This window comes from Cupressus sempervirens, chromosome 2, assembly GCF_028749045.1.
Source record: "Cupressus sempervirens isolate cs-2001-9-10 chromosome 2, ASM2874904v1, whole genome shotgun sequence".
NCBI lineage: Eukaryota > Viridiplantae > Streptophyta > Pinopsida > Cupressales > Cupressaceae > Cupressus > Cupressus sempervirens.
Window position 1 is genome coordinate 734,600,852 of NC_143119.1, and position 15,658 is coordinate 734,616,509.

Below are 15,658 nucleotides of genomic sequence, written 5' to 3' on the forward strand. Positions count from 1 at the left end.
AGTTGTAATGAGTGTCAAGTCACTCATGTGTCAAGTAAATCAAGTGTCAAGTAAATAGTAAATGTTTTGTAGTTCAAGTACAAGTGAACAGTAGACGCCGAACAAGTTCAAGTGTTGAGCCATATAGAGTTATAGTATGTGCCAAGCATCAATATTAATAAGTGTCAAGTAACATAGAATTGACTTGGTTGTTTGTGATAGCACAAACAACTATGTAAACCTTTTTTGAGCCAACATATGGATAGATCTCGAAGCTTTGAAGATAAGGTCAAATCTATTTGGATTCCCTATGTGATCAACATGCAACCAGTCAAAAAAATGGAAGGAATTAAGTGGGAAAAATGGATTAATCTCAATCATAGATTCATACCTAACACTAAGCCACCAAATTCTTTTAAAAGGGAGATGAAGCCCCATAATTCAGCATGAGAGAGAGAGAGCATTAGAGAATGCATGCAAGAATGTGATGCTAGTGAAGATTTGAAGGAAGTGAAAAGGGGTGAATTGATTAGTATACATTCAAGGTGACTTAAAAGAATGAAAAAATTGTAGAATAAGTTATTAGAATAGAGGATCAAGGATACAACAATTTCATATCAGATTAGAAAGGATCAAGATGGATTGAATTGAGATATGAAATCAGCAATATCAGATTGTAAGTGTATCAAATGGAACATTCTACTATACTTTCTAACAACTATATCAATAGGATGAAATCCTTTGTATTATGGTTGACTTAATAGTCATTGTGAAATCCTTTAATAGGGTAACATTCAAAGTGAGTGTTCTAAAGTCCTTTAGCTAGGCACACTTTTAACGGGGTGTTAAAATCCTTTAACAAGCTGGGATCTAACAATACTTTGTAAGCCTTTAATAAGGTAGGCCTTTCACATGACAGATCATGAGAATGGTCAAATTTTGTAACCTTAATAGGTAAAATTTATTGTTGTGGTGATGAAGAATTGTGGGTGTCATCCCCATCCTAGTTTTACCTTCTCATTGGAGGGTTTCTGGGTAATCATATATGGTGTCAAGTGTTTATGTGGATGCATTTACTTTACATGTTATTTCAATATGTTTATGCATGCATTGTTGTAAAATTAAAAAATTTATTGGTTAGAGATCAGTACTTCTAATTCCCCCCCCTCAAAGGTATACATTTCCCATTTGTATTTCCAACACTTTCTCCTGTCAGCAGACATGTGGTGTGAGAAACCTCTATCAATTATTTAGTTCTCGTGGCTACTCTTTCTTCTATGTTAGAAAAAAAGTATATTTCATCCTCATTTTCATTATTGGTTGAGTCTTCATCATTTACACCCTCTTCAAAAATGTAGCATCCCTTCATTTCCTTTCCTTTGGAGTTTTTCTATATTTTTCTAGCCTTCTTCATGTTCTCTTGAAATCTAGTAGTATGTTGTCCTACATTTTTTCAATTGAATCCTTTGAATGGAGGCTTACCTTTATACTTCTCTTTTCCTCTGATCATTCTCTTTACAAACATGTTTTCTAGCTCTTCTTGTTTGTCTTCTTCATAATAGGGATTTTTGAGATCTCTTATGTATCTATATGTCCTTGTCTCATTCTTGCCTCTTTGACTTGAAATGGGTGCAAATAAGGCCTTGAATGTAGTTTCAACCTTGGGTTGACTATTTTCATAGTTTCTTAGCTCAATTATGATGAGATTTTCTACTAAGGAATCAAAAGACACATCTAATTTGTCTATTGTTATATGCTCTTGAATGGGTGACACCCATATAGCATATTTAGGTAGAAAGGTTCTCTGTATCTTTCTTACACATTCATCTTCTTGTAGTGTGCCTCTAGCCACTCTAATGGCTAGTATCACATCTTTAACCCACTTGGCATAGGCCTTGATATCCCCTCCTCATATCCTCAATTCATCAAACTTTCCTCTCATGCTTTTAGCTTTGGCCATTTGTGCATGTGTATCACCACCATAGACAATTTTGAGCTTTTCCCACATATCATATATTGTTTTTGGATCTTCTACATCTTTTTACTTAGATTAGGATAGAGTTTTGGCTAGAGCATCCATTTTGATTTTATGAGATTCTTTATCCTTTGTCTAGTCTAGACTAAGTTGGCTAGTAGGTTCCACATATTTGACCTCCACATGGGTCCAGTAAGAATCACCAAGAGTTCTTAGGTGTAGCTATATCTTTCTATGTCATGAGCTGTAGTTTTTCTTATAAACTTTTTTTGCTTCTCTTTTAAACATCTTAATCCTTTCCTCAAGTTGTTAAACTCTTTACTTTAGAGTATGTAGGCTTTGATGCTAGTTGTTCTTCCTACTAAAAAATTAGTATACTCAAGGGGGGATGAATTGATATACTATCAATACTTCAAATTTTTCTCTTATCTCACTTTACACCAATCTTTAGGTTAGTTCTAGCTCTACAACTTAATTGGTAAGGATCAAGCAAAAACAATAAACAAATCAATCACAACACAACACAATATTTATCTTGTGGAAACCTACCTAGGATAAATACCATGGTTTGTGATTCAATCATCACAAAGCTTGCACTCTTACAAAGTGCTCCCAAACAAGATGTTATCTCTATTAAAAGATTACAAAGACACTATTTGGTGCCACCTAGTTAATGAATTTGAATAAGTCCTATGATATTATTGTATTGTTAGTAGAAGTTTGGCTAAAGGACTACAAAAAAAAAAGCTAATGTAGCAGCCTATTAGGGAATTTAGTAAAAAGAACCTATTGTGGTCCACCATAGATAAGATTTTATGTTTTGAATATTAGTAAAAAATAGAGTAATGATATAATGAAATAGCTACTACACTTATCTTGAGTAGACCCCTTTATTTCTCTTCTGATGTGTCATGGATTGTGCTTTTCCTTCTCTTGGCTTGTAAACTTCAAACATGATAACTTGTATACTTGGAACTAATCCCTCTTGCAAAAATTTACTCTTTCATTTTTTGGGATACCTAGTTTCTCCTCAATTCACCATCTTCTTGACTTGTGACTTCTCTCTATCACACTTTCTCACTTCAAGATTACACTTAGCTTGACTCTCTTGGATCTCTAGCTAATTAATCAAAAATCTAACCTTTTCTCTTTAGAATCTATTTCCTTTTATAGTCTCTTGTCTTTCGCCTATAAAATCTTAATCTATGAATTCAAAATTTTAATTTGCAATTCTACTCCTATCTTGACTTCTTGTTTTTGTCATGCATCACTCTTTTTAGATGTAGCATTCTTGTACAAGAATTATGAATTTCTTATTTCTTCAATGAATTTCATTATTGAAAAGAATTAAAGTTTAAATTATTTTGAGTGTTCCTCAATATGAAAACTACATCACCATTAAGTACAATTATTAGTGCACTTCTACGTACTTCATGGTGTGGTAGTCATGAGCATCATTCTTCATGATCCCCTTTCTAATATTGCCAATCCATGATATATGATTAATATAGTCATTTTAATTTCATGTCTTTCTTGGAATCCTTCTGTACATTCTTACTTTCCTTGAGACTATTATGTGAATTCTCTTTATTTTCCTTTCAATGATTAGTTTCTTTAGTTCTTTAGGGATATTAGTGAAGGCTTCTTCATATATGCCAAACCTCTTTTTATTTTTGTCTAAATATTTTGATATTAATTCATCTACACATCTTATTAAATAACTATCTTCTTCATTTCCCATAGGTGTAAGCCAATGTATTCTAGGTTTAATTTCCTACATGATGGATGTATCTCTATCTACTACAAAAAATGTCGTCTTTGTACTTTTCCACTATGTTAGTCAAAATCCTTTCTCACTTATGTATATTATCTTGTAAATATTTGCAATAACCCACATAATATTGTTAAATTTTTCATCTAATTCCTTTATTAAATCACTTATTTGAGTGACTAACAATTTTTTCTTTGACTATGTAACTTTACATTTACTAAGGAATAAATTTTGAAAGTAGAAAAATATACATACCAGGAGTGCACCATATTTGAGTGATTGCTTCTTTTCTCTCTTCATTCTCTCCATGTTCAACAAAAGTTGACTCGTAATCATTTCATATAGATCATATATCACATCTTCTTTGACAATCTAATATGCAACATGTATATCACTACTAGGCATATTGTTAACCTGAGAGAGAAGTGTGCTAGGTATACTCACAGTGACCCATATGTTCACTTAACATGATGAGTATCAATATTTACTATAGCATAAAGAATTCACTCCAACAAGAAAGGAGAAGAATGAACCTCACTAATTTATTCATATAAAAGGAGTCAAGGCACACATGACCATCCAATACAAGATAGAGGCTCTTATAGTGGAAACCTCGTTTATGTGGATGATTTAGATCATTAGATCCAAACCATCAAACATAAAGCAAAGAAAATATCATGCCCCTAGTCCTCACTTCTCTTGTCAAAAGTGACATCATTGAGTGGCTAGAAGAGACATGATAAAGCAAAAACAAAACAAAGAAAGAAAAGCTCAACAAATTCAAAACAAGTTCATCAGTTTGAATTTAGTTTCTATGTTATAGGATTGATGTCAAGTTTCAATGTTCAGAACATATATGAAAGAAATCTCTTTAGTAGTGTGACAATAGTAGATAGACACAATAAAAGAAAAATCTTCTGTAAGAAGAACCTTAGTAGGAAACTGTGCAACAACAGATAGATACAGTTAGAACAACTGGTGACTGATGTGAAAAAGATCTTCCATGAGAGGAATCTCAAAAGTGACACTAGTGATAGTAGGGAGACATAGTTAGAACAAATGGTTACTGACGCAAGAGATCTCTATGACATTGTAGGGTGTTTCCCCTGAGTTATGACAAGATTCAATCCATGGATATATGAGCAAAAGCAGGAAACTAAACTAGGAAAGCAACTATACAAGAAGCTAGAAGATGCACTGCAAGATATAGCATTTGGAAAAAGAGGCACTTGTTTACCAGGTTTCTTGGTAGAGATTATTATTTTTTAACTACCATGATGCCTGTTTACCAGGTTTTCATCAATGACACTTTTTTCATTTTTCAATTTTTTTGTATTTTTCCCTTTTTAATTTTTTTTTAATTTTTTAATTTTTCAAATTTTTTTGGTATTACAAAGGTGCCTATTGTTAGGTTTTCACCAAGATAATGATTTTTTTCAGGAGTTTTTGCAATTTTAAGACTATTTTTAGGACTTGTATATATATAGAGAGAGCTTTTGAAATCGGATCAACTGTAGAACCACTTTAGATGGAAAGTGTTGACGGGCTCCTTGAGCGCCTCTCCCTTGGCTATAGAAAGTTGGTAAGCACCAGATCTAAACACTATAGTGACTATGTATGGACCAAGCTAGTTGGGTTTGAACTTCCCTTTTTGTACCCGTTGTTGCTAATTCTTAGGGTTTTCTCTCAGAATGAGATCACCCAGGTGCAAGTCATGTGGCTTAACTTTCTTATTGTATCTTCTAGATATACATTACTGATAAGCTCGAAGATGATCACACACCACTTGTCAAAATTCATCTAAAAATTTGAGCACTTGAAGCTGAGATATTCTGTAATCATCATCAATAATGAGGCCCTTCATGGAGATTCTCAAAGTGGGAGTCTCGACCTTAATTGGAAGCACAACATCTACTTTGTATACCAAAGCAAAGGGTGTTGTACCCATTGGAGTTTTGATACTAGTTCTGTAACCCCATAAATTTGGATTGATCTAAAGGTGAAAGTCCCTCCAAAATTTGTTAACTGTGTGATGAAAGGTCTTAAGGATCACCTTGTTGGATGCTTTTGCTTGAATTACCCCGGGGGTAATAAATAGAAGACCAATGTTGCATGATTCTAAAATTTTTGCATAACTCCTTAAGATCCTTATTTTTAAATTGTACTCCATTATCAGTAATGATGGAGGAAGGTACACCATACCTACATATGATGTGATTCATGATGAATAGAGCTACAATTTTTAATTTTATATAGAGAGAGGGACTACCTCTACCCACTTAGTGAAGTATTTTGTAGTTGTAATGATGAACTTATGTCCATTTGAAGAAGATGCTTGAATTTGACCCACAAGATCAAAGGCCCATTTTTGGAATGGCCACAATGTGATAGATAAAATTAGCTCCTTTGCTGGAGTGTGAATCAATTTTCAATGGAGTTGGCATTGTTTACAAGACTTGGCTTATTTTATTGCCTCTTTCTACATATTCAACCAATAGTAACTAGCTCTAATAAGCTTACAAGCTAGTGTCAAGCCATTAGAATTAGATTTTCAAATTCTCTCACATACATCAATTAATGCAGGTTTGGACTTATCAAGTTCTAAACACTTAAGGAGTTTTTCATTCAGACCTCTCCTAAATAAATTGTTAGCAATAATAACATACCATGAAGCATTGTAGATAAGGTGACATTTTTCATTTTGAATTAGATTGTACATGATGGTTTACTCACACAAGTAAGAGTGTATATGGTGGTAGTGGGATGAGTCATGTCCTACAATAGAATAGATCATCCAAGATTCAAGGGAATTATAGGTAGGGTAGAGTAACATTTCCACTAGGAACTCGTGTCAGAGATCATTCTTAGCCATCTATAACATGGAAGCAAGAGTAGCCATTGCATCAGTCACTTTGTTATCTTCTCGAGGAATTTGATGAAAAGTGATATGAGCAAAGTATTTCTTCAGGTCATCCACCCTGTGTTTATAAGGTATCAATTTCTCATCCTTTGTCTGATACACATCATTGACTTGGTTGATTATGAGCTGTAAATCACCAAAGATGTTTAATTCATCCACTCAAAATTCAACTGCAATCTTCATGCCATTAATCAGAGCCTCATATTTTGTGATATTGTTTGTACAAGGAAATATAATCTTGTACACCTTGGGTAGTGAATACCTCTATGGTGTTATGAATAAGATCCCAACACCAGACCCCTATTGTGTGAAGGAATTGTCAAAGAAAATCACCCAAGTTTGGTGTGTAGTCATTAGAATTGATTCATTAGAGAAATAAATGGTTAGTGGAAGAAGAATCTGCATTGGTGGTTGTGCTAACTAATCAGTGATCATTTTTCCTTTGATAGTATTTTGTTCAACATATTGAATGTCAAACTTTCTTAATATCATGACCCACTTAGCCAACCTTATTATTAGATCTGCCTTGCTGAGTAAGTACTTCAGTGGATCAATTTTAGCAATTAGTCACATAGTATGAGCGAGCATATAGTGTCTCAACTTTTGGGAAGTAAAGCTGACTACCAAGCAAGCCTTCTTAATGATGCTATAATTCATTTCGTAAGAAATCAATGTGCAACTCAGATAGTAGATAGCTCTTTCCTTGTTACCATTATCTTCCTAAGCTAGCAAAATACCAAGAGATGACTTTGTTGCTAAAATGTACAAAATTTAAGGCTTCCTGTAGATAGGATACATCAAGATTGGTGAATTAGAAAGGTATTGATTTATCTATGTTAAGCTCTTATATTTCACACCTTTGTGTAGAGTCTTAGTAAAAGGTTGTGACCTATCCACTAGCTATGAGATGAATCTATGAATGGATTGAAGTCTTCCTTGTAAGCCCCTCATTTGACTAATATTATGGGGTGGAGGCATGTCCATGATTTCTTGGACTTTCTCTAGATCAACCTCGATTCCTTTTGCAGACATAATATAACTAAGTAATTTCCTGGATGTTACACCAAATGCACTTTTCTTGGGATTAAGTCTCAAACTAAATTTCTCCATACGATCTAGGATGGGTCCTGAATCTTGAAGGTGAGTGTTACATTTTATGCTCTTAACCAAGGTATTATCGACATAGTTCTCCATGGTCTTATGCATCATATCATGAAAGATCATAGTAACTGCCCTATGATATGTAGCACCAACATTTTTTGGGCTAAAAAACATCACATTCCAATAGAAGGTTCCCCATGCATAAGTAATAGTAGTCTTTTCCTAATCTTCTCTTGCAATTTTGATCTGATTATAACCAGAAAATGTGTCCATGAGTGAGTACATTTCATATCCTACTATCATGTCCACTATCATATCAATGTCAGGGAGTACAAAATCATCCTTCAAACATGCTAAGTTCAAATCTCATAAATCTATACAGACTCTGATGGATTTTTCATGCTCGAAGACTGGAAAAATGTTTGATATCCATTTAGCATAATCAATAGCATAGATGAATCCAACTTTTAGAAGCTTTTCCAGTTCAGTTTTGACTAGTAATGCAACATGAGGATGCAATTTTCTAAGTTTTTGTTTGACTGGTTTAACTCTTGGCACAATAGATAAATGGTGCATTGTGAGGTCAAAATCCAAGCCTGGCATGTCTGAGTATGTCCACGCAAAATTATCAACAAATTCCTCTTTTTCTTCTAGAGATAGCAACTGTGCAAGATGTATCATGTGAGGTTGTTCCTCTATTCCCAAATTGATTGACTATGTTGGCTCTATCAATATTGGTGATCTTTCCTAAAAATGACTAGGAAGTGCATCAAATATCTCATTTGCAGGTGCCTCAAAGAGGTTTTCATTGTTGGATATGTATTTTATTTTTACTATTTTAGGTTCTGACACTGCCACAATGTGGTTTTCACCATCAAACGTATTTATTTTCTTTTTGATTGTATGACTAAGATATTTGATGTTAGCTTTAGTCATGTTGATGCTTTTTTTGCTAGAGGAAGACATTATAGGTTCGACAATGTTTAAGTAGTAGGAAAGAGCATAGTCATTTTAGAATGTACAAACTTCACTAGATGCATTGGAATTCTAGTCTATGAGCTCAGGATATGTGAGTGAAAGAGATGTTTCAGGTTCAATAGTGTTCACAATGTAGTCATTAAATGCATGGACAAGCAATTCAAGACTAGAGCAACTTCATTAACAAGTGTGTTCGAATACCTCTCAGTTCTAATGTCATTAATTAAAGACATGATGACACTAGTTGGATAAGACTCATTTGACCTAACCCTAGATGATTCACCTACTTCAAGGATATTTTCATAGACATGAACTTGATCTATGTCTTTGTTTGTAGGTGCTTTGGAGAGAGAGTTGAATCCATACTCTTGAGAATCTGTGCTACATGGTGACAGACTATAGAATTCCCCAATAGTGATAGGGACAAATTTTCCTTCATCATATAGATTTTTACAAAGGTAATCAATGCGTAAAGCATGACTAGACTCTCCTTGTTTTTATTGTGTAGGATGTGAATTAGTAGCATCATCAAAAGAAATACTATCACTATCTACAATGCTGACATGTGGTAAAAATTCATATGGTTCTGCAAAGAATTTAAATGTGATCATCAAGAATGGGATAAGGATAAGGATCCTCATCACCAAAATTGTCTTCATGGTCATTGGACTCCATTTGTTACTCATTTTCAAATGAATTTTTGGGTTTTGGTATAAATTTGTTAATCCCTAGATGGAAGGGAATCTTCTTGAAGCCTAGACCAGATGTATCTCAATTCCTCCTAGCTATCACTTTGATAGGATCAGCCAAGTCATTTTTGGTGCATCCAATAGGACTAATCTCCTTGTAGCCAAAGTATTTCATGAGTTTAAGACCCGGACCATACCTTTTAGGAGTAATTTTACGAGACTATTCTGTGAGGTCAATTGGAGTTTCCTCTTTATATATCCATGCAACAAGGGCTCTATTTTCATCTTCCTCCTTGAGAGGTATAATATCTTTGACAAAGGTACCATTGTACTTAGTTTGAGGTGCCAACACAAAAGGTCTCCCGTAATGATGGGGAGACTCAGGAAGAGATGTCAAAGACAAAACTAGTTCTATGTGATATTCACCCATTCTAATTTCTTTCAGCTTGAGTGACTGCTCGATTTGCTTCAGCTTGGTATCATGATTGTCTATAGACTCCCTATTAGCAAGTACAAAGTTTTTAGTAGTTTTCAACATGTTACATGTATAGATAGTGCTTGCAGGTATGGTGACTTTAGAGCCATGAAATGGGAACTTTATGCATTGATGGTAAGTGGAAGGCACAACTCGTATCTCATGTATCCATGGTCTTCCTTGCAATATGTTGTAGGCTAAGGGAATGTCAACCACCTAAAAAGAGACATCCATTTCTAGAGGACCAACATGGATAGGCAACACCATGAGATCTAAAGATTTTTGCTCGACTTAGTCATATGCTTTGATAGTTATCTTGTGACTGAGATCAGTGGACTCTTCAAAATAGTCAAATTATTTGAGTAGAGAAGGAGATGCAATGTCTAAACTAGCTCCATTATCAATGAGCACACAAAAAAATATGTTTCTAGTGTATCATGACCTCAATGTGTAGAGGTTGTTTGTGCAGATGACTTAGTGAATTGTCATCTGTCATGTCCCTTTTTCAAATAATTAAAATAATAATATTTGCTAAGGCAGGCAAGCCCAAAAAGGTGAAGTTTCAAAAAAAGGGGCTAATATTTGGAAACCAATGGAATAATAAATGAAAAATTATTATTAAAATATGTTTTATTAACCCCTCTTGAATGTGAGTTAGGGTTATGCCCTCTTTTAAGGAATTTGGAGGCATTTTGGGCTCATTCCAGAACTTGATTTTTGTTCATTGCTTTGTTGCTCTTCAGAGGCTGCCAAACTTGTGGAGAAGGAGACTCAAAGATGGGAGTTTTCAGGTTTCTAGGAAGGCTAAGGATGGAATTTTAAAGCCATTCCATGTGCAAGCTTATGCAGAGTTTTCCCTTGTGTTGAATAGTGGAAATTTGTGGGTTTTTGGGTGTATTTTTTGTAAGAGTTTGGTGTTTCCGGTTGAGTATTTCATATCAGTTTGGGTTGCTACTATATTTCAGACATTTAGATGTTAAAATAGAGATAAATATATGTATTGGTTTGTGGTTAAACTTTTGTGATAGATTATTAGTGTTTTGTGGTGTTTTCGAGCTATTTTGTGTTATTTTCGAGAGTCCGATGAGCATTGTTTTTGTCCTTTGTTTGGGAGCTGTTGTGTAAATGTTATACAAATCTAGAAATATAATTTTGTAGGCTGTTATGCTATTTAAATTTTTGTAAAATTGTCCACTTTCAGATTTATTAATAATATGTGAAGCTGTGAAATTTTTGGCACTATTTTGGGCATACCTGATTTGGGGTTTATTGAAAAATTGGTGGATCTTTGAAATATTGGTTGTTTGATTTTAAAAATCTGATTAGAGGCTTGAAATATCATATAAAATCAGAGAAAGGGACATTTCAGTGGTATCAGAGCTATGATCTTTCCAGCCTGAGGGTTTGTAGAAGTTTGTATGCAACTAAGTGAAAGAGAAAAGAGATATTTGCATCGAGAAAAGAATAATTTTTTTTTGATCAAACCTCTAGTTGAAAGTAAAAGTAAAAAATCCAAGGAAGGAAAAATTATGGCTAATCCAAATGAGATGGAAAAGAAATTCTTCCAAGACATCCAAAATACTCAGAAGCAAATAGTGGATAGTTTGGAAGAAACTAGAGAGGCTTTGTGAATATTGACAAAAAAACTACAAGGAGTTGCATCTATTAATGAGAAAGCAAGCACTTCAGAGGAGCCAAGAAATTTGAAACCCACACCCTCTAAATTAAAAAAAACTACTTTCCTACCTACAGATGAGCCACCAGTGCCAAATCTAGCCCTTAATCCTATGGAACAGGTTATAGGTAACTTGATTGCATTAAGAGCTACTTACAATGGCTTAGGTAATGACTTTCACAATTCGGTTCCTTTTAGAGAATATATGGATATGATGAACACTTTGATGCCCAAGAAAGAGTACAAGAGGGAGAATAACATAAGTGGAAGAGAACTCAAAAATAAAATAACAAAGTTTACAACACCTACTTTTGATGGAACAAATAAAATTTTAGCTAGAGCATGGCTACAAAAATTATAGAACTTCTTCACACTTAACCACATGAAGGAGAGTGATGCTGTTCAATTTGCAAGTCTACACTTGGAAGATGCAGCCTATGATTGGTGGTATCATGGAATGACTACTCAAGGTCATGATCAAGTAACTACATTTAATGATTTTAGTCAAAGAGTGATAGATAGATCTGACCTCAAGGATGATGAAGAGTATTTTAAAGAATTGTCAAAGTTGAAGCAAACCAAATCAGTTAATGATTATATAGAAGAGTTTGAGAAAAGGTCAAGTGCACCATATTGAAGTAGCTTCAGAATCTGATTTAGATGAGCATAAGGATTTTCATGACACTAAGGAGGAGGAATAAGAAGAGAAAGACAAAGAAATCAGCAAGGATGACACTTTAGTAGCATTATCAAGAGTCCCAAGATACCATCCCTTTTGAATTCGAGGGGTACTAGCAAGGAAAAGGTTGACAGTTCTTCTTGATACTAGGGCAACTCAAAATTTTATTGATGAGGGATTTGTCATGAAAAGAGGGCTTAAAGCAAAAGATTTTGAGGGATTCAATGTTACTGTAGCTAATGGATTCATTATGCCTTGCACACGGGTGGTGAAACAACTCAAGATGACCTTAGGAGATTATGAGTTATGTGATGACTTCTATGTTGTTGGCATTGGGGAGACAGATCTTGTATTGGGTGTCCAATGGTTGCACTCTATTGGAGGCTATTAGATGAACCATCAAACTATGGAGTTTAAATTTCATTCCAATGAGAAAGAAGTCTTATTGAGAGGTTTGTCGAATGGAGCACCTAAGGCGGTCTCTGCAAAGAGGATGGAGAGGACTTTTTGAAGAGGACAAGTAGCATGGGCAGCAAGAGTCATAACCATCCAACAAATTCTCCAAAGAATCAAGGTAATTTCCATTTTGAAATTCAAAATATTCTTGATAAGCATAGTATAGTTTTCAATGACTTGCCTCTAGGATTACCACCAGATAGAGGTTTTGAGCATGTTATAGAGTTAGAACAGGGTGCCAAACTAGTTATAATAACCCCATACTACCATCCAAGAGGTTATAAGGAAGAAATTGAAAAAACTATTAAGGAACTCCTAGACATGGGATTCATAAGGCCTAGCTCTAGTCCATTTGCATCATGCATGGTACTTGTCAAGAAAAAGGATGGTACAATGAGAATGTGTATAGACTACAAGGCTCTAAACAAGAAGACCATAAAGAATAGGTATCCCATACCACACATAGATGAACTCATTGATGAGTTACATGGTGTTGTATACTTCTCAAAAATTGACTTAAGATTAGGGTACCATCAAATCCGAATGAGGAGTGAAAATGTGGAAAGGACTGCTTTCAGATGTCACTATGGGCACTTTGAATTTCTTGTTATGCCATTTGGCCTCACTAATGCACCTACAACATTCCAATCTTCTTTGAATAAGGTATTCAACCAGCATCTTCGAAATTTTTTTTTGTATGTTTTGATGATATCTTGATTTACAGTAAAACATGGGAAGAGCATCTTAAGCACATAGACACTTTTTTGGGAATCTTGGAGCAGCAATCCTTCTATGCTAAGCTATCTAAATGTGAGTTTGGTTTGATAGAGATCCTATATTTGGGACATATTATAAGTTGTAAAGGAGTATAGGTTAATCAAAAAAAAATCTAGGCAATTTTGGATTGGCCTCCACCCACTAATCTTACACAGTTGAGAGGTTTCTTCTGGTTGTGTAGCTACTATAGGAGATTTTCCAAGGGATTTTCTCAGCTTTCTGCCCCCTTGAATGATTTGACAAAGAAATGACCTTTTTTTTGGATAGAAGAGGCACACAAAATATTTGATAAGCTTAAGGAGGTAATGAGTTCATGCCCTATGCTTGTAATTCCAAATTTATCTTTACTTTTTGTTGTTGAATGTGATGCTTTTGGAGAAGGTATAGGGGTTGTCCTAACTCAAAGGGGACATCCAATAGCATTTGAGAGTAGAAAACTAATTCAATTAGAGAAAGGTTACTCCATCTATGATAAGGAAATGTTGGCAATCATGCATGCACTTCATAAGTTTAGACAATATTTGGTATGTGGGAGATTCATTGTAAAGACAAACCATAATAGCCTTAGGTTCTTCTTGAACCAAAGGGATTTGAATGATCGTCAAAAAAAATGGGTAAGAAAATTGCAAGCTTATTATTTTGATATTGACTACATGAAAGGAAAGAATAATGTGGTTGTTGATGCTCTCTCAAGAAAACCCACTCTGTGTTCCTTAACATCTATCTCTGTTGATTGGAAAGTCTCCATAATTTTAGAGTATGCTAAAGATTCCTTTGCCACCAAGATTTTGGATAAGTTAGTGGATGATAATAGGTACAAGGTTGTTGAGTAATTTATTTATTACAAGAACAGGATCTTCTTAGTGCTAGGATCAAAAACTAAGGAGAGGATATTAAGGGCCTTTCATGACACACCTTTGGCTGGTCATCAGGGATACTTCAAAACATACAGGAAAATTTGAGAGCCATTTTCATGGAAGGGTATGAAGGAGGATGTCCTTAAACACATTAAGGAATGTATGGTATGCCAACAAAGCAAGATTGAGAAAACTTTTCCTGTAGGGTTGTTGCAGCCACTTCCTATTCCTGAAAAAAATGAGAAAGTATTTTCATGGACTTCATCACTAGGTTGCCCAAGGTTCAAGGTAAGGATTTCATACATGTGGTGGTAGATAGATTAACTAAGTATGCACATTTCTTTCCTATCACATCTAATTTCAAGGCATCACAAGTGGCCAAATTGTTCTTCAAAGAAATGTTTAGATTACATGGCTTTCCTAGAAACATTTTCAGTGAGCGAGATAGTAGATTCCTCAGCTCTTTTTGGAAGGAGCTCTTTCATTTGTTAGGAACTAAACTCTCTCTGAGTACTAGCTATCACCCTAAAACAAATGGACAAACAAAGATAGTTAATAAATGGAGAGGGATTTTTGAGAAACTATGTTTCAAATCAACAACATGCTTGGGGGAAATGGTAGCACCTAGGGGAGTGTTGTTACAATACATGTCATCACATGTCTATTGGTATGCCTCCTTTTCATGCTCTTTATGGTTATGATTCCCTTTCCTTTGTTGATCTAGTACTTCCAGATAGAGTACCTATAGCAAGTGATTTCGTCAAGCAAAGCCAAGACATAAGAAGGTCCCTCAAGGATAATCTACAACATGCACAAAACCAAAAAAAGTTGTATGATGATAGGAAAAGGACCAAAAGATCTTTTGAGGTGGGATATTTTGTATTTTTTAGGTTGTATCCATATAAGTAAAGCACCTTGAAGAAGAGTGGGGCAGAGAAACTCAAGCCAAGGTTCTATCGGCCGTATAAGATCACCAAGAGGGTAGGAGAGGTAGCTTATGAATTGGAGCTCCCACCAAATAGAAAAATACATAATGTTTTCCATGTATCTTGCCTGAAGAAAGTTCTAGGCCAGAAAACCATAGTATCTACAAAATTTCCACCTCTTGATGATGAAGGGAAATTAGTTTTGATACCAAAAGAGATTTTGGATACAAGAGAGAAAAGATTGAGAAATAGGAGCATCATAGAGCATTTGGTCAAATGAAAAGGATTACTACTAAAGGATGCAACTTGGGAAGGAGAACATATTCTTGAGCATTCCAACCTTCATTTGTTGAGGACAGGCAATATTTGGGAGGAGAGGACTTGTCATGTCCCCTTTTAA